Source organism: Saimiri boliviensis, chromosome 14 (assembly GCF_048565385.1).
Source record: "Saimiri boliviensis isolate mSaiBol1 chromosome 14, mSaiBol1.pri, whole genome shotgun sequence".
In the NCBI taxonomy this organism is placed as follows: domain Eukaryota; kingdom Metazoa; phylum Chordata; class Mammalia; order Primates; family Cebidae; genus Saimiri; species Saimiri boliviensis.
In genome coordinates, this window is record NC_133462.1 from 71,310,192 (window position 1) to 71,337,503 (window position 27,312).

Here is a 27,312-nt window from a genome sequence, read left to right on the forward strand (position 1 = left end):
AACATGCAAATTTCTCAGAGGAAGCAGCATATTAAATTTCAGCAAATGTAATATGATATATTATAACATTATAGGCTAATATTTATTAGCCTATCAAGTGCCTTTCAGATAACAGATTTGGGGGGCTGGTAAGAAAACAAGAGATTACCAGTTCTCTGTCTTTGGAGTACAGCAAATGGGGCAGCAGCAAGTTAAAGCCCTTTCTCTTGCTGATTTGTCTAAGACTAAAGCCACCATTGCAGGTTTCACACTCAAACTCGATTTCATTTGCCGTATATTCTAGATCCTGGACATATGGGGGCGCTTCCAGGCCACAGATAAGGCTTAGAATGAATTTCTGCTTTTTCAGCTTCCAAAACTCAGACTCTGCTGAAGCCCCAAAGAGAAAAGCATAGAATTTTTCTCAGCAGATATACTCAGCCATTACAGGTTTTGCAGCTGCTGTGTATTTATCTAACTATGGAGGGTTTATAAAAATGCATCCAATTCAAGAGGACCTATAAAAACCTTCATTGAGCTACAAGGTGAGTACTAAGAAGTCATTTAAAAAATATAATGATGATGATGATGGTAATAAAGCTACCATTTATTTTCACCACGGCCATCACTTGCAAACAACTTCATAATTTATAGAATGAGTTACAGTATTTTATCTGAATCTGCAGTCCCTTAAAATTATAAAGATATTTATTTTAAACATCCAACAGATTACTTTTTAAAGCAATCGTAAGCCGTGACTCAGACCACCAATGCCAAAATTGCACAACAAATAAGAATTTATTTTGTAATACGTTTTGCTTAAAAAAAATTTTTGTAAAAAATAGTTCTGTTGCTTTAATGGAATTTCCCCTTCTATATCTACATACATCTCTCTCCCTCAAACAAAAAAAGATTGTTTATTTTTAAATTAAATTCAGTATAAGTTTATATGTTAAAAATATCAAATAATCTCTTGATTGAAGATTTTTCTCCTTTCAAAGTATGTTAAGATGAATGAATATGGTGTTCACTTCTTAACTTTTTGTGTTTATTTTTCCTGATTCTACAAAAAAAATTACAAAGAACATATTAAATACAGATCTTCTGAAATGAAAGTCTAATTTTAAACTTTGATGCTTAAATGGAAACAAAGCTGTTTTTCCAGGAGAGAGATAAATATTCTAATTTTAAGCTTTGATGCTTAAATGGAAACAAAGTTATTTTTCCATTAATAACTGTTCAAATCAACTCTGGGAAATGTATAGACTACCCCAACGAGAAACGAACAATGTCAGATCACGCCAGTAGGAACGCAATCCATGACCGTATATCAAGGAAAGAAGGGCTCATACTGATCACTTACAATCCTACAAAACTAAACTTTTAGATGCAATGTGATTTGCATGTGACATGAAACTTCATATAAAAACATAAAATAATGCAGAACAAAATACAGAAACAAATTCAAGAGATAAAAGAAGGTTGATGGGTGTCCCTGCTTATGTTGAGAGAAATTAATTTACACATCCATGTTTTGATATTAAAAAGTCTTCATTTTTTTTCTTCAGGATTTGAAAAGTTAACTCCTTGTGACTCAGTACATTAATACACTAATGTATTGTGTTATAAATATGTTTTTATAACTTACAATCTAAACTATAATCAGAAAGGTTATTTTATTTACTTATAAAATTATCAAATAACTATTCAGATTTTTGGAAGACAACTAAAGGGAAAAAGTATTAAGGAATATAAATACTGATTTGCAATACAACTAATTAGGTAAGCTGATGAGTTGTTCACAGTTTAAAATGTTGGGCCATTCAGTCATAGTCATTGTAAAGACTTTTCGCTCTAACTAGGACATTTTCAAAATGAAACTTAATATAGCTCTATTATTCAACTTAAGGGCGTTAAATGAGAAAATGCAGAATGTGTTCAAAAAATTTGAAAGGGATCTATCCAATTTTGTAGAATGTATAAATTCAGGACTTCAGGAATAAACAGAATACACAGAAAATTATCCTGAAAAATGTAAATGAAGAGACATTCATAAGGCTATTACAACTGACCGTCCCTGAACTAAGAAAGAATTGTTCTGAGGATTATATATTTTTAGCTTTTAATGTCATGCTAATTTATTCCAGATGATACAATATTTCTCATAGAAAATACTAGATTCCTAAGGAAATAAACAAGGTGTTTAGGAAAAAGACATTGAACTTTATATTCTTTAATTTGTTTCTAATTCATTTTATACATTTAGAAAAAATTATTGAACTTGCAAATTCCATGTCACTTTGATGTTAATTTTATGCATAAGTAATGTTACAGGACACAAAATTCATAACAAATAAATAAATAAAATAAAAATTAAATGTAGTGAATATTTAATCTGTAACATTCTTATTAATATGATAACAAGTATGTTATTTGTACTACAAGAGAAAGTTAAATCACTGAAAAAGTACATTGAAGGTTTGGCAATCAAATGTTTTCTTTTAAATATATTTCAAGTTTGAAATTGATTAGCGAGCCTCATATTTATTAACTACATATTGAAAATTGCCTCCTTTAAATACTTAGCACCAGGCATCCAGGACTAAGCTAAAAGTTTTGAGAAATGTAATGAGACTATGAATGTTGGTAGAAATTTTGTAATTAAAAGTTTATTTGCCTAATATAATACTCTTAAAAGCAATAACCACTATCAATTATTTATTTTCCTTTAACCATTGCAGCAAAATGTTTGGTTAATGTTCTCAGCCACATTATGTTCTCAGCAAATCAAAAGTAAATATCTACATAGCATTACATTTATCTCAATGCTGTTACTGTGAAACCAATAACCACATAAAACGAATTCATTTTTTTCTCTAATATAACGAAATACCTGTCTCATTTATAATGTTTATTATTTGGGTGATTTTTTTAATGGCATCTGCAGCTTTACTCTGTTTTTTTCATGAATTAAATTATGTGTCTCAAACAAAATTATATTTGTTCAGGGACTAAAGCTGAATGGAAATTTTCTGTATTCTGTAACATGAAGAGAACTTAATACTAGAGATTTCAGTCTATCTCTTGGAAACTTTTTGTAGTCTTTCTAGAATAAAAGTACCATAAGAATTATTACTTTATATCTCAAAATTCTTTATAGCTGTTGCTCTAGCTGATCTTTAACAGAAGAAACGATTAATCAAACAATGCCCTAATCAATAATGTAGCAGACAGTGCATGTGTGAACTCTGGGTCCCTTTTATGTTATTTTGCTTTTCTCTCTGTCTGATGCCAGTTTTTTATCTGACTTATCATGTACACTTTTCTGTGTGCACTTACTGTAAATAGTGGTTGCTGAAATGAATAGACAATGATTGTTCCTCTATATTTAAATTCTAAATTCCAAACAGAAAGCTAAAGGTAGTTTAGTAGCATTATTTTCTGAATGTTTTCTAACCCCTTTGGATTAAGGATAATAAGAAAGACTTTATCACAATAAAGGGTTCCAATTTTTTTTCAAAACATAGATTGTGAGAGCTGGGTCTTCAATGATATTTGAGGATAATCAACATTTCATACATCTGCTGCCATCTTTTGAGAAGCAGTATTAGCCTCATAGTCAAGAGCGTGAGCTTTGCAGCAAGACCACATAGGTTCAAGTCCTGGCTCTGTCACTGATGGATTCAGGTAAATGCATTTCTCTGTCATTCGGTTGTCCTCATCTATCAAAGAGGAACAAATGATGATGGCCTCATCATTAAATGGCCTGCCTCACTGAATCATTGTAGGAAGTAAATGAGCTGAAACTGTGAACACCTTAAGACAGGGAATGTCTGGAATGTACTAAGCCCTCTATAGGTGTTTACTGTTCTTTAAATAATTACATGCTTTTTGTGAATTTGCATTTAATCTAATCAGAGTGGCAGTTTTATTATCCCAATTTTGCAGACGCTGGGTATCATCACTCTGCTTTTGTTATCATTCATCTTTAATATCTTATCGCAGCAAAGGGCAACAATTAGGAACTCCAACTTTTCTTTCAGATTTTCCTCTTTCCTTTGCAACTGATCACCTGCTTCTATTGTATTGTGAAAAACTAGCAAGTAATAACTCATTTGTGCTTTTGCTTATTACATGTCTAGCAACTGGGTTGCAGATAGGATCACCATGATTTATGATAAAAAATAAAAGTGCTTAACCCAGACATTTTATTAACAAATGTGGTTACTGTTAAGACAAATAATATTTTTTTTTCTGTTATTCACATGCCATGAAGAATTCCACTTCAGAATTAGGGTTTTTCAAGGCATGAAATATCTGACAGTAGATGGTCAAAATAAAAAAGTATACTCCCCTGTCAAATAATATTCCAATATAATCTCTATTTGGAAAGTGTCAGACAGTAATGAAAGTTTCATTCATTAATTCATTCAGGAAATATTTAATGATTTCTCATTATTTGCCAGGGTAAAGTGGAATTCAAAGCAGATCTTACAGTAATGATAAAACTTTATTATAGTGTCTAGGAGCAATTTTGTGAGCCCAAATTAAACCTTTTCATTGTCACCAAGGAGTCAACCTAAAAGTTTATGAAAATGATCTTCATTTTGTATTCAACTCTTACAAAGTTGTTATAGGGCTAAAGTAACAGCTATGACTCCTGACTCCTGCACCAAAAAGTGTGGCACACACTTGGACTGTCAGTTAGGAATAGGAATGGATATAAAATGGGGCAATTTAAAGGTCCCTGGTCAACTTCACAGTCTGTCATCTAGTTGCTCCTGTTTTTAACATCTTCTGCAACCTTGGCGAAACAGAGCAGATCATCACAATCTACTGTTTTTTTTCCTCTAAGAAAATGCCCATGGAAAAGTGCTGGATATCTTGCAAATCTGTTATCGCAATGCAAAATCACGCCAAGTTCCTTTAAGAATCATAGCACATTCCTTCTCTTCCTGAACTAAATAAAGGCTGCCTTGAGAAGCAATTCAAAACTGGAATTCTACTTCTACAATGCTCAGTTACCCAGGCAGCTGAAGCCTTTGAACAGGTCTCAGAAAGTCCCTCAAATATGGTCTTTTAGGTCAAATGAGAACAGTACTGTTAAGTCATATGTTAATTCCTCTCTACAAACAGAAGTCTGGTATATTCTCAGGGAACTAAGAGAAAAAAACAAAGATCCTCTTTCTTCCAGAAAAATTTTTTTTTTACAAAATTACACCATTATGGTTTGTTTTTACTTAGTCAAACTGTAAGGACAAAAATTTTTTAGGACTTCCATCACTGGTTAAAATAATATTTTATTATAATATTAAGCAAATAGGCAAAAACATTAGGTTATGTATTTTAGATCATAACATAAATTAGGTTATGTATTTTAGATCATTTATAGCTCTAAAAACGAACACATTTAAAAATGTAATGCCAACAAAAAATTAAGCAGATGACATTACTTTAATGTGATAAATCATATTTTCTTAATCAAAATCCACTGCCCACAGTGTAAACATAGTGCTGATGTTATCCCCAAATTATTATGTACTGGGTGATGAATTCATCCTTCTGTATCTACCCTTTATGTAAACTAGAGTTCTCAAGTCAGGCTGCCTTAGTTCAAATCCCAAAGCTGCCACTTCCTGTGTTCTGAATGTATGATGATAGGCAAATTATGTAACATCTCTGTGCCTCAGTTTCCACATCTATAAAATGGTCATATTAATAATAACACCTACTTCCTAGGGCTCTTGTGAAGCTTATGGGGGTTAAGTGTAAGGTACCTGGTATACAGTAAGTACTCAAGTAATATTAATTATTATCATTTATTACCCTGAGCTCTGCCTCATAAGTCTACAAAGACTCAAGCCTCAGTTCAATAGACATAGCACACAATGGGTAGTGGAATTTCAAATTTCTCAGGAAAAAAGGAACTAACCCAAACCAGGTTTTTTTACATAAAGCCACCGGCCTGGTTTGCATACACAAGAATAAAGGCCGGAGTTACCACAAGAAACAAGCTGCTTTTTTGGAAAACAGATGAGGACACATCCACCACCAGACTCTGCTCACGAACTGGGACTCGGATTGTAATTTCCCAACATGGAAGCCACTTAAGTAAACCTGCTTCTGAATTAGGGTCACCTGCACCATTATCTTCCTTTCTACTGAATTATTTCCATTCACATAAAAGTATTCTTAATATTTTATATATGTCATTTATTGGAGTAAAGTGTATGTAACATAAAATTTGCCATATTACCATTTTAACCCTTTTAACCATGTTTAGATGTATGATTCTGTGGCATTAAGCACATTCACATTGTTGCACAATCATCATCATTCATTTTGTTTTTCATCTTCCCAAACCAAAACTGAAGGCTCTTTAAACACTAACTCCTCATTCCCTCCTTTCCCAGCCTCTGGCAACCACCATGCTACTTTCCATCTCTATGAATTTGACCATTCTAAGAATCTCATATAAATGGAATCATACAACATCTGTCCCTTGTGTTTTTTAAACAAAATGCCTTCCCTTGACCCCATATCTCCTTCCAATCATAGCCCTATTTTTCTGGTCTTCACTAGAATAAAACTTTTAGACAAAGCTGCCTGTACTTGGCTCTACTTTCTCCCTTCTCATTGTCTCTCAAAGTCACTCTAAAGGGACTTTCATCCCTAATATTTGTCAAATATTGACAAAGCCACTGATCAATGCTTCGTCCTTGTATTACCTAACCCAGTCCACTCAGTAACATTTGAAATGTCTGACCACTGTCTCCTCCTAGAAACACTCTCCAGGCCTCCTGGACTGTAAACTTGCCTGATTCTCTTTCTACCTCACGGCCGCTCTTCGAGGGCTTTTTTGTTGGCTTCTCCTCCAACTACCAGATCTCTAAAGGTCAGAGTGCCCCAGGGCTCTGTCCTTGATTCTCTTCTCTTTTCCAGGCACATAGTGCTACTCAAAGGCTTGGTCTGCATACTAGTGTCAGTCCAATAACTGTTTGTTACCAGTCGCAGTGACAGAGATACAGAAACTGACTAACCCTTTAGAAAGTTATAATTGCAATTTGATAGCATATGTTTATGTTGCTGTATCTAAGAATAAAAAATTAGGCTTGAATTTGGATATCTTTGTTTTTTTAATCGTTTATATTTCATTTTTATAGTGATTTATACCATTGTATTTTACAAAGTATTGGTCTGTCTCAGATTGGATTAGGAAAATACAACTCGTCCTTCCCGTTTTGAGAAACACTGATCCACATCCTTTCCTACGTGATCTCATCAAGTCCCATAGTTTTTAATAATATTCCTATGCTGATCATTCTCATAATTTATGTTACCATCTCTGACCTCTTTTATAAGCTCCAGACTTGGATATCCAACTGCCTTAAATCTCCACTTGGATCTTAAAATCACCACTTGGATGTCTAGTGGGCATACAAACCTTACCATGGCCAAAACAGAAGTATTAAATAAACAACAACAAAAAACACTCAAACCATAAAAACAACATTTTTTGAAAAGTCATATAAAATAATCTGCACTAAATCACAACAGGGAAAAAGAGAAGGCAAAATCAGCAGTATGAGAACAAAGGGGCTAGAAACTATACTTGGTAGAGATTTAAAAACATGAGTACACGGATCAAGTTTACTAAAATAAATTTGGAAAATGAAATATACAAATGCCTAAAAAACATAATTACCATAATCAACTCAAAAATAAAAAGAAACAGAAAACCTGAACATACCAATAGCCATTAGGGAAACTAAAAAGTCATTCAAAAATCTGCTCCTATCCCACACCAAAAGTGTATAGGGCCTAGACAATTTTACAAATGAATCTAACCAAACTCAAGAAATAGATATTTCATAAACTATAATTTATAATTGTCATGTCTTCCTGGTCAGTTGGCATTTATTATTATTATTATTTTTTTTTTTTTTTTTTTTTGAGAAGGAGTTTCGCTCTTGTTATCCAGGCTGGAGTACAATGGCACGGTCTCGGCTCACCGCAACCTCCGCCTCCTGGGTTCAGGCAATTCTCCTGCCTCAGCCTCCTGAGTAGCTGGGATCACAGGCACGCACCACCATGCCCAGCTAATTTTTTGTATTTTTAGTAGAGACGGGGTTTCACCATGTTGGCCAGGATGGTCTCGATCTCTTGACCTCGTGATCCACCCGCCTCGGCCTCCCAAAGTGCTGGGATTACAGGCTTGAGCCACCGCGCCCGGTGCATTTATTATTATATAATGTCAAAAACCATCACAAGAGATGTAGAAAGACATTATTTAATAATAAAAGGGTCAATTGACCAAGGAAGATATGACAATTATAAATACATCCTCACCCAACATCTTAGCACCTAAATATAATAAAGCAAACACTGACAGAACTGAAAGAGAAATCGACACAAATTCAATAACAATAGGAGACTTAAATATCCCACTTTCAATAATGGATAGAGCATCCAGACAGAAAAACAATAAGGAAACAGCAAATTTGAAGAACATTACAGATAAAATGGACCTAACAGGCATCTGTAGAACAAATTTAAGAAGAATCCAATCATACCAATTATCTTCTCCAACCACAATGGGTAATGCTAGAAACAACAGCAAAAAGAAAGCTAGAAACTCCACAGATATGTGGAAATTAAGCAACACATTCTTGAATAACCAATGGGTCAAAAAAAAATCAAATGGAATTAGAAAATATCTCGAAACAAATGGAAATGAAAACAAAATATACCAAAACTTACAAGATGCAGCAAAGTAAAGCAGTACCAAAAGTAAGTTTATGGCAATAAACCCCTATCTTAACAAAGAAGAAAAGTTTTAAATTAACAAATCAACCTCAAGGAACTAGAAGAACAGACTAAGCTCACTTTCAGCAGAAGAAAGGAAATAATAAAGATTAGAGCATAAATAAAATAGAGAACTTTTAAAAATCAGAAACACTTTTTTGAAAAATCAATACAATTAACAAGCCTTTAGCTAGGCTAACTAAGAGAAAAAAAAGAGAAGACTCAAATAAAAAAACACAAGAGTAGTTATTACAACTAATGCCACAGAATTAAAAAGAGTGAGAGACTACTATAAGCGATTATACACCAACAAATTGGATAACCTACAAGAAACTGGTAAATTCTTAGAAACATACACCCTAACAATGCTGAATAATGAAGACATTAAAAATCTGAACATACCTATAACCAGTAAGGAGACTGAATCAATAATCAAAAACCTCTCCACAAAGAAAAGTCCAAGACCAGATGACTTAGCTTGTAAATTCTACCAGACATTTAAAGAAAATTTAACATCAATTCTTTTCAATGTGTTCTTAAAAAATTGAAGAGGGAAGAATATTTCCAAATTCTTTTGAAGCCAGTATTACCCTAATGCCAAAGCCAGACAAAGATACTACAAAAAAGGAACCTACAGACCAGTATCCCTGACAAACATATATACAAAAATCCTTAATAAAATATTAGCAAAGGCCGGGTGTGGTGGCTCATGTTTGCAATCCCAGCACTTCGGGAGGCTGAAGCTAAAGGATTGCTTGAGTCCAGGAATTTGAAACTAGCCCTGGCAACATAACAAGACCCTTGGCAACATAACAAGACCCTGTCTTCCAGCTATTTGGGAGGCTGAGGCAGGAGGATAAGTTGAGCCCAGAATTTGAGGTGACAATGAGCTATGATCACTCCCTTGTACTCCAGCCTGGGTGACAGGGCAAGACCCTGTCTCAAAACAAAACGAAACAAAATATTTAATGTAGCAAACTACATTAAACAGCACATTAAAAGGATCCTACACCATAACCAATGTAGATTTTTCCCTGGAATGCAAAGACGTTTCAACAGAGAAAAAATAATGTAATATGCCACATTAACAGAATGAGGGATAAAAACCACAATCATCTCAGTAGATGCGAAAGAGCATTTAGCAAAATTCAACACACTTTCAGATAAAAACTCTCAACAAACTAGGAATCGAAGGAAATTTCAACATTTAAAAAAGGTCATATGTGAAAAGTCATAGTGAACCTTATACTCAGTGGCGAAAAATTGAAAGTTTTTCCCCTAAGATTAGGAAAAAGACAAAGATGCCCAGTCTAGCTACTTATTTTCAACATAGTACTGAAAGTTCTAGCCAGAGAAATTAGACAAGAGAAAGAAGCATCCAAATCAGAAAGAAAGAAGTAAAATTATCTGTTTGCTGATAACATGATCTTATACATAGACAACTCTAAAGACTATAGACACACACACACACACCACGCACACACACAAATAAACTGTTAGAACTAATAGACAAATTCGGTAAAGTTGCAAGATACAGTATCAACATATGAAAGTAACTTGCAGTCTACACACTAATAATGAAGCATCTAAAAAGGACATTTTAAAAAATCCTATTTATAATAGCATCAAAAAGAATAAAATAAGCCTCACAGAGAAAGTGAAAGATTTGTACACTGAAAACTACAAAACAATAATAAAAGAAGTTAAAGAAGGTAAAAATAAGTGGAAACACATGCCTAGTTCATGGACTGGAAACTTACTATTGTTAAAATGGCCATACTACCCAAAGTGACCTACAGATTCAATGCAATCTCTATCAAAATGCCAGTGGCATTTTTTACAGAAATACATTTTTTAAAAAATTCTAACTTACAGAAATTTAATAAAAAATTCTAACTTATATGAAACTACAAAGGACTCCAGATAGCCAAAACAATCTTGAAAAAGAGCAAAGTTGGAAGCATCATGCTTTTTTATTTCAAAAATATATTATAAAGCTACAGTAATGGAAAAAGGATGATAGTGGCATAAAAACAGGCACATAGACCAATGAAACAGAATACAGAGGTTAAAAATAAATCCATTCATTCATGATTGATTGACCTTCAATAAGGGTGCCAAGAATACACAATGGGGAAAGAATAGTATCTTCAACAGATGGTATTGGGGCCAGGCACAGTGGCTCATGCCTGTATTCCCAGAACTTTGGGAGGCTTTCACTTTTCACATTATAAAAATTCAAAGCCATTTCTATCAAAATCCTAGAGGATATCTCTGCATATGAAAAACTATAAACAGATTCAAAAATGTATTTGATAGTATAAAGATTCAAGAATAGCCAAGTCAATTTTCTAAACAGATTACCAACAAACCCTTTGACAGACAACTGCAGTTCAGCAACATTTTGAAAGCGAATTATCCAACTTCCAATAGTAAGGAGAGCATGAGAGAAGGCACGTGCCTTAAGATATTATTTAAATGTCTAAGAGGACTTTCGCTTCTGACAAAGGCAAACCAGAACATTCAGGCCAACTCTTCTGCTGAGGACAACTAGAAAAGTGGAAAAATATATTCAAATCTGCTTGGAAGCAATAGAGAACTATCAAGCAAATGCAGAATTACCAGTTTAGGAGATGGGGGATGAAAAGGCGCAGGAAAGTAAGCTCAATGTCTGGGACTGCTTATCTCTAAGAAATCCTGGGAAGTTTAGTGTCACTTTTGAAATTCTTGTGGTTTTACTGAGACAGGTATTGGAGTGGAGTTTTGCCAACAGGGGAACCTGATAAACATCCCTTGCCTTAGATTAGAATCTTGACAGGGTGCATTTAGAAGTAAGTGTAAACCAGATGTAAACAGATTCTTACAGAAGAGCAATCCAGCTACAAATCCTCTCAGTCTGTAACATCGGATTGAGATGATCCAGCATTGTTAGTGCCCTCTGAATAACTGGGAAAAGCAAAATGATATCTTCTCTGTGATAAAATAGCAGTCTAGCCTCAAATTATTTATACTAAAAATCATGCCAAAAATGTGAAGCATACAAACAAAAATAAGCAGACAAGAAGACAACATGACATGAACAAAAAAATCAAGAAGAAAAAAACTAGAGTATATAAATATCAACAAGGACTTCAGTTATTATCGTTTCAGAGATAGTCTTTAAAATAAATAAGTTTACAAGTTCAAGAAGATAAAAAAACATGAAAAATTCAGCGGAGAACTCAAAAAAATATGTATGCATGTACCTGAAGAAACAAATAAAAATTGAAGAACTAAAAAGTAAAATAATTAAAATGGAAAACTTGATGACTGAGTATGACAGCTTTGACATACACTTGAAAAGGAAAGTAATGAGTTGCAAGATAAATCATAAGAAAATATTCAGAATAAAGCATGGAAAGATAAGGAGATGGGAAACAGATAATAAGATATATGAAAGGCACAGTGAGAAGATTTAACATATGAATATACCTAGAAGGAAAGAAGGAGAATGGAAAAGAAGCAATACTTGAGGAGATAATAGCTGATTTTAAAAAGAAAAAAAAACAGCAAATAACTGATTCAAAAACTGCAAACCTCAAACAAAAAAAATAAAGAGAAATACACTCTAGCTACATATAGTACAGCTGTGGAAGACCAAAGACAATGGGGATATCTCAAAAAAAATGTTTGAAGATATAAAGAAAAGGAAAGGAAAAAAATGAAGATTGTCTTCAGAAAGGTAGAACAGCTGGCATTTCAACAGAAAGAACAAAGGATAAAAGACAAAGGAATGAGATAAAGTTCTCAAAGAAAATGACTGCTGACTAATCTGATATAGACATAAGCAAAAATATACATGCAGCCTTATGTCCATTGCAGCACCATTCACAATAGCAAAGACATGAAATCAACCTAGATGCAGTCCACTGTTCCATCAGCAGTGGACTAGATCAAGAAAATATGGTCCACATACACTATGGAATACTATGCAGCCATAAAAAGAATGAGATCATGTCCTTTTCAGTAACATGGATGCAGCTAGAGGTCATCATCCTGAATAAATTAACACAAGAACAGAAAACCAAATATAGCATGTTCTCACTCATAGGTGGGAACTAAACATTGAGTACACACGAGCATAAACACGAAACAACAGATACTGGAGACTAATAAATGAGGAATAAATGAGGGTTGGAAAACTACTCATTGAATATTATGCTCACTACCTGAGTAATAGGATCATTCATGCACCAAACCACAGTGACACACAATTTACTCATCTAACAAACTGCTCATGTACCCCATGAATGGAAAATAAACATTTTTTTAAAAAAAGAAAAAAAATGTTTAAAGACTTATTATAAGGCTGTAGTAATTAAGATAGTGTGGTACTGACACAAGGCTAAACAAACAGATCCATGTACATATGGACACAACTTATGACACAGAGCACTGGAGAATACTGGGGTGTCTTCAATACATGGCGCTGGGTCAACTGGTTAGTCATATTAGAAAATAAATGAAACCTGACCCCAACTTGGTTCATATATTAATTCTAGGTGAATTATATATCTAAATGTGAATGGTAAACAAATCTTTCGAAAATACCATAAGCAAGTCTTCATGACCTTGGGATAGAAAAATGCTTCTTGAGCAGTACACAATAAACACCCGCTGTATAAAAGGAGGGAACCTGACGAATTGGATAAATTAAAATTAAGAAATTCTATTTCTCAAAATAGACCATTAAAGCAATGAAAAGGTAAGCATCAAATAAAAAAAGATATTTTTAGCACATACATTCCAAGTGACTGTAGTTTCTTGATTGAAAATTATCACATTTCTTCACTTTTCCCTGTGTTCCAGCCATTGCTTTTGCTTTCTAGCCAGCCAGGAAGGCTGGAAGGAAGGGGGAAGAATTTGCACACACTACCTCCACTTATGTTCTATTTTACAAAATTGTCACAAGACCACATATAGCTGCAACAAAGACTGGAATATAGATTTTATTCTGAGTATCCATATGCCCAGCTAATATTGAAGGTTCTACCAAGAAGAAAAAAAGAATATATACTGAGGAATAGCTAGCAGTCTATGCCATGTTTTTAACTGGAAAGATTCCTTCCAAAGAAGATTAAATTGGAAGCGATAAGCTGTGCTCGAGTGGCATGACTTTCCCAGAATGCTGAGGAACTTTTTTGTTTTCTCATTTTTCTCCCTATGTTCCTTTACCAAATACAAAAGAATTATGAACAATCTTGGGAAACTGTTTTTCACAACTCATAGTTGGATCGTTGGTATAGAAGATTATAAAGTAGGCCAGGCATGGCGGCTCAAGCTTATAATCCCAGCACTTTGGGAGGCCAAGGCGAGTGGATCACCTGAGGTCAGGAGTTGGAGAACAGCCTGCCCAACATGGCGAAACCCCGTCTCTACTAAAAATACAAAAAATTAGCCAGGCATGATGGTGGTTGTCTAAAATCCCAGCTACTCGGGAGGCTGAGACAGGAGAATTGCTTAAACCCAGGAGGTGGAGGTTGAAGTGAGCTGAGATCACGCCACTGCACTGCAGTCTGGGTGATAAGAGTGAAACTCCATCTCAAAAAAAAAAAGATTGTAAACTAATGGCTGCATATATACTGAGCTTGGGAAATGTTTATTTTTATCTTAGGAAATGCTCTGAAGGAAACTGATGCTTAGATTGTAACCTGTTTCAGTAATCAGATTTATTCTTGAATTTATTGTGGTTCATCTCTGAATGCTAATATTGAGGGCATGTAACTGATGCTATATTAGATATTTAAGAGCCTTCTGAGAGTCTAGCAAAATCAAATATATGAGAAGTAAGGTTAGGAGTTTTCAGCAATATAGCACAAGGAGAATGTTAGTCTCTGGATATGCAAAGCAAAACCTTTAACCCCAAAGATAAAATTTATAGAAATTTTTCTCAGAAACAAATACGAGATTTCCTCTTGTGAGATCATAAAACCAAAGTTCAAGACAAGTTCAAACATCTAATAAAATATTATATAAAAATCTCATCATTTTGCTGACATGTTTCATGCTAAATATACTTTGTAATAAAATTGATAAGGAAGGAAAAATTAAAACACTCTAAATACTTGGAAAGCAAATAGAAAATGCATTAATTTATTTTAAATCAGTGTAATTTTTTTGTTTTCAACACCATCTCGCTCTGTCACCCAGGCTTGACGTCAAGGCTGAAACGATCCTCCCACCTTAGGCCCTGGAGTGATTGGGACTACAGGCCCACTCCACCATGCTCAGTACATTTTTTTTTACTTTTTATAGAGACAGGGTCTCATTATGTTACCCAGGCTAGTCTCCAACTTTTGGGCTCAAATAATCCTCCTGTCTCAGCCTCCCAAAGTGCTGGGGTTACAAGTGTGAGCCACCCCACCTGGCCTGTAATTTTTAAAACTATGTTACTTGCATAACATATATGGAAGAGTGAATCCAGTTCCCACATTTAAGAGTAGGTTTTGGCAGCTGAATGCCTGGGTTTGTTTCCTGATTCTGCCACTTCACACGTGTTGTTTTAAGCAAATTATTTACATCTCTGGCCTCAGTTTTCTCAACTAAAATTGGGGGAAGATGGAAGGATGGGTAATAAGAATACCAATTTCATATGAGCACAATGACTTACTACTATTTTCATGAAGTACAAAGTTTATTTGAATTTTGCATTCATTCAGGGAAGTTTCAAAACACACGAAAATCTGATTACTAGATTAAACAGTAAAATCAGGAGTGACGACGAATGCACTTTTTTTTTTTTTTTTTTTGAGACAGGGTCTTGCTCTAGCACCCAGGCTGAAGTGCAGTGGTGCCATCTCAGCTCACTGAAACCTCCATCTCCTAGGCTCAAGCGATTCTCCCACCTCAACCTCCCAAGAAGTTGGGACTACGGGTACATATCACCATGACCAAGTAATTTCTGTGTGTTTTGTAGAGATGCGGTCTCACGATGTTGCCCAAGCTGAACTCCTAAGCTCAAGCGATCCAGCACCTTGGCCTCCCAAAGCACTGGATTACAGGCACGAACCACTGCACCTAATGGAATTTTCTAAAGCTTTCCCAATTAGTGAAGTGCTGGATGCTACAGCTTCTTACTGTAATGATTTGTTGTATTTAATAAATTAGTCATATCTATACATACAAGCAGACCCAGCAGAAATTTTCTTGGCTCGAGACCTGACTTAATCATTCTTTAAAGCTTTTTCTGACTAAGCTCACCGTGTAATAATCTGCGTGCCATTCAGTCAGACTATCTGCAGCTTGGCCGTGTTCTCTGTCTCGGTTCTTAAGTTGTTATTGTTTTAAATTACAGATCCTTTGAGAAACTGATGAAAGCTATGGGTCCTCTCTGCAGAAAATATACACATATATATGTATGCACAAATCTTGGTATGTGATTTCAAGGACCCCCTGAAAGTCCATCTGTGGATCCCTTATGGAGTCCATGAATTCTCAGGTAAGAGTGTCTGTTGAAGTTTTTCTTAATGCATTTTAAGCATCTCTCCCCACCGCCCCACCACCACCAACATACATACATATATACACAGTGGACTAAGATCCACTGAAGGTTTCTTTTGCATTTCATCTAATATTAGTGAGGACATATGGTAGGCAGTTAAAACTCTTGCTATAATGGAAAAACATAATGAGATAGTTTGCCAGCATTTTTAATTACCCTTTTTTCCCCTGTAGTTTTTTTCACTAGCTTTCCCCCAAATTAATGAGATTTCATTTTGTGTTTACAAAACAAAACAAAAATAAACAAACGAGGAGCCATCAAGGCTTAAATCTCCCAGATTCTAACTCCTGTCTGATTTTGGAGATAAGCTTTAGGGAGGAGGTCAGGAAAGGCGCAGGAACTGGCAAGGGGAAAGTGACCTGGCGTCTGGTTAGAAGACATAGAGAATAACAACATGGCCCTTCACAGTTTTAAAAACACTTTCACATACAGTATCTTACCTGATAACCCCCACCTTAACCTGGAAGGCAGGCAAGGGCAGATCTCACCTCTTCCATTTAGAGATAAGGAACTCAGGTCCAGAATGGTTTCACAAGTACCCAATGTCACCTAGCAGCTTTATGCGAAAGGGCAGAAACTTGAATGTAGAGCTTGGGACTCTAATTTTGGTTTCTCTACATCATGGAAGAATTCAAAAAGAATGTGGCATTATTAAAAATAAATAAATAAATACTGGCCCATACATTCATGGAGGAGGAGGTGGGCTTATAAAAGGCCCTTTCAACTAAGATGCATGAAATTTTATTTTCAGTTATTGTATCAGGGCATCTGACTATTTTCAAAATTCTTGTCTAATCAACCCTGTCTTTAAAATGCAATTGTCCATGTGTTCGTCACAGAGGTTTAATCATTTGTGAAGAATGAAACAACCCTATCTTTATCAAACGCCATTGTAATCACTTTTGGGTAAACAGTCTGGGGCCATTTACATTATTCTATATGGGATAATAAGTTCAAAGTTGTAAAATCTGGAAATGTTTTACCACTAGAATGCTGCTATAGGCATTTCCCATTTTGAACCCCAGCTGTCCTCACCCACAGTCTCACCTTGCAAGTCAAGAACCTTACTTTATGATGACCCACACAGGGACCAAACCAATTCAGAATCTACCCATGTGAACCCTGAAAGGTAACCCACACCTGTTTCTTTTCTGATAGAGATACAATCCCCTTCCTATCAGTTCAGCTTCACACAAGAAATGTACTCTCTTCCTGGCTATGGTTATACGGTACTTTGTGCTCTTCCTCACAGTGGGGAAACTGGCATGAAAGAGATTCACCAGGCTGACCCTGTTTTTGTCACTGGTAGGAAACAGGAGAGAGACAGAGCTTTTCTTCTTAAGGCACTTGGAGATCCTAAATGTCAAAGTACCAACTATAAGAGGCCACCAACTAGAAGACATTCATGTGTATTTTTGGTAGACTCCCACTATATATTGACAACTATAGCTTTTTCTAAACTTCTAAATATTCATGGATCTTGACTTTTTAGCAGATGAAGACTGAGATTCACGGAAGGAGAGACAATTTGTATGTGTTAAAACTTACGATAGGGGCCAGGCATATTATTTCATGCCTGTAATCCCAGCACTTTGGGAGGCAGAGGTGGGTGGGTCACTTGAGGTCTGGAGTTCAAGACCAGCCTGGCCAGCATAGTGAAACCCCTTCTCCACTAAAAGTACAAAACTTAGCCGGGCATAGTGGCATATGCCTATAATTGCAGCTACTCTGAAGACTGAGGCAGGAGAACCACTTGAACCCACAAGGCAGAGGTTTCAGTGAGCTGAGATTGTGCCACTGCATTCCACCTGGGTGACAGAGTAAGTGAGACTCCATCTCAAAAAAAAACACACACACACACAAACTACCTAGTACTTTGGCAGGCTGAGGCAGGAGGCTCTCTTGAGTTCAGGAGCTTGCGACTAGCCTGGCCAACATGTCCAGGTTTGTCTCTCTACTCAAAATACAAAAATTAACCAGGTTGGTGGCATGTGCCTGTAGTCCCAGCTACTCAGGAGACTGAGACAAAGAATTGCTAAAACCTGGAAGATGGAGAGTGCAGTGAGCTGAGATCGAGATCGTGCCACTGCATTCTAGCCTGGGTGACAGAGCAAGATTCCATCTCAAAAAATAAAAATAAAAAACTTGGAATGGACATTTTACATTTTCTCCATCATTTTAATAAAGGTTAAGTGGTGTGTCTGGAAACACATAATTGACCAGTTAACAGATCTAGCATTTGAGGTCTGTCTAACTCCAAAGTCCATGTGCTTTCTATTACATAAGTTATTCCTAAATTTCAATCCTTCAAATACTGTCTTCATTATTTGTTCAAAAGTTGTGTACCACATACACAAGTTTTTAAGAGGGATCATGGTTTAGTGGTTAGAACATAGTTCTGAAGTCAGCCCACCTAAGTTTCAGTCCCAGTGCTGCCTGTAACTAGCTTTGTGACCTTGGCCAACTGAGTTGACCTATGCCTGTTTCTTTATGTCGAAAATAGGGGTAAACAGTAGTACCTACCTCAGGGTTGTTTTCGGCGTTAAGTGAATTAATATATGTAATGCATGCACTGTAGTAAGTGTTCAATCCATGCTAATTAGCATTATTCCAGAATGTTTTTAAATCAGGCTTTTGCTATGTCAGTAGCAAAAGGGGAGGTTTTTATTGCACAACTATGAAATTACAAGTTTGATGCGATAGCTATATTTCCGTAAACATTAAAATAAGTGCATAATATTCAAAGAAAAGACGTTCAGTCAGATATCACCTAAAAACCATCTCTCATGCTCAGGTTCTGTTTTGAGAATATGATCCCACACTAGGCTGTTTTCTACCCATAGAGAGAGTATAGAATGCTGGATATTTAAAGCTTAAAGGTAATCACAGAAAAAGTAGTTACAAGCTTACTAGACTTATGCAAATGAGAAAAAGAAAAGAAAATCAAAGAGAAGAAACGGAATACAATGGAACAGATGCCAAAACCATTTAGCAAAAAAAGAAAAGCCAGTTTTGGCAAGGATCCTGTTTCCATGAACTCAGCAATCTCATGGGAAGAGCAGGTCCTGAAAGAACACAACTAGCCTTCAGAACAGACTTAAGGCCTATCTCCTGACACTGGGGGCACAAAGAGGTCCTGTGTGATGGAACTACAATGGGGATATGAATCCAGAAAGAATCAATGCAAGATCACAGGCAAAGAATGTAAGAGAAAAAATCTCTAGACAAACAAGCAAAACAGAAGGAAGCTAAAGGGAAATAGCCAAGAATAAAATCAAAACACTCATCGTGCCACAGCTGTACAAACAGAGAAGAATATCACAGCAGAAGAGCAAGAAACACTCAAGACTCTCAAGAATAAGCCCAGGAAACTCACAGCATGAACCATGGAATCCTAGGGCGGACGTGATGGGAAGGAGATCATTCGGCCCACTTCCCTCTTTTGACAGACAGAGAAAAGAAGTCCCAGGCTAAAAAGACATCCTCAAGACTCAGAAACCAGGGGTTCTTTTCTAAAGTCAGATTCCACATCCAAAATATGACAGCAAAATAGAAATTCATCCTTTTATCTGAGGAAAAAGAAGTCACCTAAATGGGTGAGAGAAACTCAAAACCTGATTCTTCAGGAGACAATCATTTAATCTTAAGTTTTTAATTCTCAAAAAATGGAGTTCACAATAAACTTGAAAACAGGCTACACAAAAGTTGAAAGGATTAAATTAAAAGAGGAAGGAAGGAAGAAAGGAAGGAAGGAAGGAAGGGAGAGAGAGAGGGAGGGAGGAGGATGTAGGCCAGATGGTAAAAGATGCATTAAGTAGGCGAAATAAATCCAGGGCTTGTGGTACTTGTTAAGAACTTAAAAGATTAAGAAAATACTTGAGGCTTCTTAACATAATGTAAATGTTGTATTATTCCCCAAGCCTGATTTGCAGTAAAACTTTGCATCATCGTTTGTTTTTTTTTGTTTTTTTTTTTTGAGACGGAGTTTCGCTCTTGTTGCCCAGGTTGGAGTGCAATGGCGCGATCTCGGCTCACCACAACCTCCGCCTCCTGGGTTCAGGCAATTCTCCTGCCTCAGCCTCCTGAGTAGCTGGGATTACAGGCACACGCCACCATGCCCAGCTAATTTTTTAGTATTTTTAGTAGAGACGAGGTTTCACCATGTTGACCAGGATGGTCTCGATCTCTTGACCTCGTGATCCACCCGCCTCGGCCTCCCAAAGTGCTGGGATTACAGGCTTGAGCCACCACGCCTGGCCTGCATCATCGTTTTAATCTATTTGAGTCCATTCTTCCACCTATAAAGTGGATCGAACTCTGCCTGCCACCTTGCATGAGAGTTTTAGGATGAGATGAAAAATTACACTCTTTAGCCCCAAGTATTAATGAGGCTATAAAAACTCTTGACATAGATAGATTTTTCCATGACTTTCACAAAACATCTTTGTTTCCTTCAATATGAAAGACAGAGAAATTATTTTACATAGATAAAAAAGCCTATAATATTGATATATAATATGGATATCAATTTAAAATATGATTCTTGAAATATGACTTGGGCCTGTAATCCCGGCACTTTGGGAGGCCGAGGTGGGCGGATCATTTGAGGTCAGGCGTTTAAGACCAGCCTGGGCAACATGGTGAAAACCCATCTCTACTAAAAATGCAAAAATTAGCCAGGCATGGTGGCATCCACCTGTAGTCCCAGCTACTTGGGAAGCTGAGGCAGGAGGTGGAAGTTGCTGAGCTGAGATCATGCCATTGCATTCTGTAGTCTGGGTGACAGAGAAATACTCTGTCAGAAAGAGAGAAAGAGAGAAAAAGAGAGAGAGGGAAAAGAAAGAGAGAGAAGAAGAAAAGAAAGAAAGAGAAGAAAAAGAAAGAAAAAAGAAAGAAAGGAAAGAAAGAAGGAAGGAAGAAAGAAAGAAAGAGAAAGGAAAGAGAGAAAGAGAAAGAAAGAGAGAGAAAAAGACAGACGGACTTGGGAGTGCATAAAAATTAAAGACAAGACTGGAACAATATACGCTCCCCATAGGTACTATCAATCACTAATACGATTCCATGAACAGACTCGTGTTTGCCAATGAGGAAATAAGAAAATTATAATACTGTGAATCAGGAATGCTTCTAGCTTCAAGTAACAGAAGACAGATTTCTAACCTATTTAATCTATTAGAGTCTATTTCTAACAATGTATTTAAAAGAGTACATGTTTGCTCTTCTCCTATAAAAAGAAGTCTAGAGCTCAGCAGCTAGCTGCTCAGTGTGGTTGCACAGATCAGCAACATCACGACCTGCATCCCTGCTATCAATTTCTTTTTTTAAATTTTTTTGCCTTTTCCTTTATTTGGGTCACAAGATGGTTCTCGTAGCTCTGTGCATCTAATCTGCATTCAAGTGAAAAAGAAGAGAGAAAGAAAAATAAGAGTTACAGTTCTTCTTTTTGTGAGAAAAAAAATGAAAGGTTTCCCTGCAGTCTTTCTCTCCCAAGCCACAAAATTCCTGCATTCCGGCCGAAACTGCCATATGGGAATCCCGAACTGCAGGTGAGGCTTGGACAGTACGCAGGTGGCATTTCCAGCCTTTACCATGGAGGCAGGCAGGAGAAAAGGGAATCAAGAACGGGTATCTGAGTAGCCCAAAAACAAACGTTGTTATAAATATTTCAGCTCAGCCCAAACTGCTTTTTCATTCAAGTGAGGGCTGCCATTCTCAAAATGTCTTTAAATGAGGTTAACGTGGCAAATACGCAAATTTGGTTATTCTTTTGTACTTGTGCCTATTTTTTGTTGTTGTTTTTGCATCCTTTTGATGTTATTACTAGTCATTCATAAAACAGAGCATTCTCCCCAGACATGAGTGTTGGGTATCTAAAAGTTCCCGGATAGGAGAACTTCTTGGTGTGGAAGCAGAAGAGGACTTAAAACCTTATTTTTATGACATTTCAGTTGAAGGCAAAGGTGAGAACGAAAGGCCTAGTAAATATTTTATATCCACTAAAATAAATGAACAAAGTGCAAAATAGCAGTGATAGTAATAATAGTTATATATTATAAATAAGTAATAAAGGTGCTATATTTTTATCATGCTATCATCACTTGCTTGCTAGAAAAGGTTCATGATCTCCCTAATGTTGAAAACAAGTTTGTTGGCCCGTTTTGAATTGTTTTCTTAAACAGATAGTCTTCATATCACAATGTACTTTTTTTGTGAGCCAAATATTGAGTGCTTTTCCAAGGTTAACACACGGCTGTGTTAACTCCTGACTTCCAGGACTCGTCATTCAGCCTCACCCCAGGCCACACATCTTTATCTGTCCCCTTAGCCCAGCTCCTGGCCTCTGCATTCCAAAGCCTCTGACTTTGCCTAGTCCTGGCTCTTCTCAGCCACATGCAGTTCCAAGGCCAAGCTTTCATTCCCCTCATTTGCTTTTATCTTTCCTAAGATGTCCATGCAAAGGGCTCTAATTCTGCTCTGTCAACTATATCTTTGTCTATATTCCAAATACCTAGCTCCCTATTCTTCCAAATTACCCTCACAGGAGTTGGCACACAATTGGCATGCTCTAGAATCCAAATTCTCCCAGACATTAAAAAGGTATACAGAAGCAAATCGTCTTATGTTAGAATGTAGTGGAATAAAAACTTATAGTTAAGGACAAATTTCCTGTACATCTGAAATACTTAGAGCTCTCATAGAAAAGAGCACAGCAGCAAAAGAGGGAAGACCATGTCTCTGCTTCATGACCTGCCTCTAAATGAATGACTTGCATTCCAGAGACCTGATGAGATCACCATGAGGTGTGGTTGCTATTCAAAAACATTAAAAAGTCCAGAGTTTTTGCTTGCACAGCAGTTCACAATGCAAACCGTCTTTTATGATAAGGCAATTATGAATTCTAATGAACAACTTTTAGATAAGGGTGGCAATGAATAGGCACCCCACATTTCAATACCAATCAATAGCCTTGGCTCTGTAGGAGTCATTGCCTGGGATGTAGTGAGCTTCGGCCTCTGTCTTCCACCATGTTACTGCTTCGAGAAACCACTTCACCTTTTCCCTTCTGTGTTGTGTGTGAGTTTGCTTTTCTCCTTCCGTGTTGTGATGTGTCAAGGTCAATATGTTAAAGAGCATCCAGTGGCTAATAATATAAAGAAAAGAAGTATCACTGGTCAGGACATATCATATAGCACTGGTCTTTGAGAAGACTGGATTGGGTATGAAGACCAGGATATGAGTTTAGAGAAAGTTATTGTCCTTGATCATAGGTAAACCAACACGTTTTAATTAAACCTAAATTGTGTGTCCATCCTGTGCTGGAGGCTTCAGTAGATTCTGAAGCGGAGGGCATCACAGAATAGCGAAAAGGGCAGAGGCACTGGAATCACGGACAACTTGGTTCTAATCCTGGCTCCACTGTAACTAAGTGGAACAGTCCATTTAAACTTTCTGAGCTATCTGGGCACAGTGGCTCACGCCTGAAATTCCAGCATTTTGGGAGGCCAAGGTAGGCAGAGCACCTGAGGTCAGCAGTTCAAGACCAGCCTGGCCAACGTGGTGAAACCCCATCTCTACTAAAAATAGAAAAGTTAGTTGGGCGTGGTGGCCCATGACTGTAATCCTAGCTACTCAGGAGGCTGAGGCAGGAGAATCACTTACACCCAAGAGGCAGAGGTTGCAGTGAGCTGAGCTTATGCCACTGCACTCCAGCCTGGGCGACAGAGGGAAACTCTGTCTCAAAAAATAAAATAAAATAAGCTCTGTGAGTTTTCTTTTCCCCATTAGTAAAAAGGGAACCAACTCTTCAGGGGTTTTGTGAGGATTAAATGAGATCATATGTATAAGTCAAGTACCTGGCACACTGAGGTGCTGAGTCAATGTTATTGTTATTTTTATTATTAAAATATAATCTGTATTCTCAAGAAAAAAGCTATTTATTTGAAGATATGAAACATATAATCAAATATTAAATGGATTAGTAGTAGCAATAAGTGTCAGAATCAGAACTCAGGAAAATATGAAATTAATGCTATTTTAAAATAACTTTTTGCTGATATCGTATAAGTAGTATATACTTATTATAGGAATTTGAGGGCAGAGAGAGCAAAAAGCATACAAAAGAAATGTTTTAAGGACATTAAGACAAAATCCACATATACATAATACCCAGAAAGTGTCAGAGTTATGCCAATGGTACTTAAAGTTTATATTATTTTCTAAAGGAAGTAAAATTTATCAACAGGAGAGTAGATACTTAAGTTGATGTGGCTGCAAAATGGAATAATACTATATAACTGTTCACAAAAATAAGGTAAAGTTTTACGTCTTGTCTGGGAAAGATAGCCAGAATATATTATATATTGTTAATTTTTTTTTTTTTTTTTTTTTTGAGACGGAGTTTCGCTCTTGTTAGCCAGGCTGGAGTGCAATGGTGTGATCTTGGCTCACCGCAACCTCCGCCTCCCGGGTTCAGGCAATTCTCCCGCCTCAGCCTCCTGAGTAGCTGGGATTACAGGCACGTGCCACCATGCCCAGCTAATTTTTTGTATTTTTAGTAGAGACAGGGTTTCACCATGTTGACCAGGATGGTCTCGATCATCTTGACCTTGTGATCCACCCGCCTCGGCCTCCCAAAGTGCTGGGATTACAGGCTTGAGCCACCACGCCCGGCTATATTGTTAATTTTTAAAAGCAAGTTGAAGAACAAACCATATGTGGTTATTTTGTTAAACATGGTTGCCTCTGAGGCTTGGCTTTCTCTTGCTTTGCTTGCTCCTGCACTCTTTTGTTTTATTGCCACTTAGTAATAAAAATGATCTAAGAAAGGCAAAAAGAGCATAGAAAGGGAGGTGACAAAAGAAAGCAGGAGCTATCACGGAACCCCAAAGTGAAACACATAATACTTTCTTATCAATAAGCAAAGAGGCTAAAAACATCTGTTCCAAATGTGATAGCCTGAAGTGGATGTGGGTGTGGTAGCCTGAGTCCCAGGCCGTGTAAAGGGGAGATAGGAGGTCTGATCCCCTATGTACTATCGCCTCTTGCGAAACACAGATAACTCACTTGTAGCATTCGTTCCACTGAAGTGTTGAGCATCACTCAATAACCTGTACAGTAAAGCCCCAATGGAACGTTGATACCGTAGAACAAAGAAAATACCTGCTTGATGGACTGTGAGATGAGACGCAAACTAAGCTTCACTATTTACATTCATTCATTCATGTGTTCAACAAACATTCACTGATGAGTAGACAGCCAGGATGATAGCCCAGCCGCTCACAAGCTGTGTGAGCTCCCGTGCTATGATGCACACTGTGGCCAGATTCTCTCTGGCTCTGTTATTTGACACCATCATAGCAGTAAAGATGACAGTAACAGCTGCAGTAACATAGGAATATTTCCTAGAAGTGAATACAAGAAAGAAAGAACCTTGTGCATCTGGCAGGCCTTCTGATCATATGTAAAACCTGAAGAAAAAAAAAAGTCACATGATGCAAAAAAATAAAATCAAGCAAAATGAGAGAATGCAGGCCACATGCAGTGACTCGCGCCTGTAATCCCAGTACTTTGGGAGGCCGAGGCGGGCAGATCACTTTAGGTCAGGAGTTTGAGACCAGCCTGGCCAACATGGTGAAATCCCATCTCCACTAAAAATGCCAAAATTAGCCAGGCACAGTGTCTTGTGCCTGTAGTCCCAGCTACTCAGGAGAGGCTGAGGAAGGAGAATTGCTTGAACCTGGGAGGCGGAGGTTGCAGTGAGCTGAGATTGTGCCATTGCATTCCAGCCTGGTTGAAAGAGCAAGACTCCATCTCAAAAAGTAAAAAAAAAAAGAGAGAGAGAATGCATTTTATCCATGTCCTAAACTCAGACAGCCATGGAGGCCAAACTGTACAGAGGAACTCAACAAAAATAGCTACTTTTAAAAATCATTATATGCCAGGAACATGCATTCTCATTTAATCTTCACAGCACCCCTGGGAGGCAGGTATAGACCTCGCATGTAAAATGTGGAGGATACTAACGCCTCAAAAGCTGAAGTAGTTTGCCACGGTCACACAGCTTCTAAGTGTCCTTTCAGCCAAGATTTCAATGCTCATAGCCTGTTTCATTAAATGTACCACAAATATATTAAGTACTGAGAACATAATAAAAAGAAAAGCACAGCCCTGGCATCTGGAAACTGATACCATACGACAACTTGGGGTGTTGGTGGGACTGGCCTGGCTCTCACAGCTAAGCCATTGTATTCTCCTGTGGCACACAAACCATCTCTCAGAACACCAGCACCAGACATGAGGCCACTGTGACTGTGATGAAGTGAGGCAAGAAGCAAGACCACTCTGTAATATCGTCTAAGCATAGACAAACAAGAGCTCGGTGCAAATCACTACAATACCAGACCCCACCCTGAATAAAATGAGTGACAGCAGCCTCAGCCTCCCAAAGTGCTGGGATTATAGCTGTAAGCCACTGCAGCTCACAGCTGTAATCCCAGTACTCTGAGAGGCAGAGGCAGGAAGATCACTTGAGCTCAGGAGTTCAAGACCAGCCTGGCAACATAGCAAGACCTTGTCTCTAATAAAAAATCAAAAAAGTTAGCCAGGAGTGGTAGTGCAGTCCTGTAGTCCCAGCTACTCAGGAGGCTGAGGTGGGAGGATTACTTGAGCCCAGGAGTTCGAGGTTGCAGTGAGCTATGGGTGTGCCACTGCACTCTAGCCTAGGTGATAGAGCTAGACTCTGTCTCAAAAAAAAAAAAAAAAAAAAAGTGCCAACTGCTTCCAATTAAAAGGTGAGCCTTGCTTCATTCCTCCCTGCTTCCCTTAGAGACAGGATTAAGATACCCAGTCAGAGTTATTCCCACTTGCTGACAGCTTCCAATCCAAACCAAAGCCTCACTACTTTAATCCCCCACAAAGTCACCTAACGGGAACCCAAATCCTCAAATAAGTTTGTGGACCCCCTCTTGCTGATATGTCCCATGGTTCCC

The 27,312-nt window shown here is 37.2% G+C and overlaps 1 long non-coding RNA gene across 1 annotated transcript in view; it reads left to right on the forward strand.

Moving 5' to 3' along the window:
• The first annotated feature begins 384 nt into the window (after positions 1 to 384).
• LOC141581079 (uncharacterized) overlaps positions 385 to 27,312 on the forward strand; it is a 42,382-nt gene continuing 15,454 nt past the window's right edge. The window contains exons 1-3 of the long non-coding RNA XR_012513565.1: positions 385 to 524; positions 3,507 to 3,666; positions 16,118 to 16,261. This is a non-coding gene — a long non-coding RNA (uncharacterized LOC141581079). The remainder of the gene's footprint in view (positions 525 to 3,506; positions 3,667 to 16,117; positions 16,262 to 27,312) is intronic.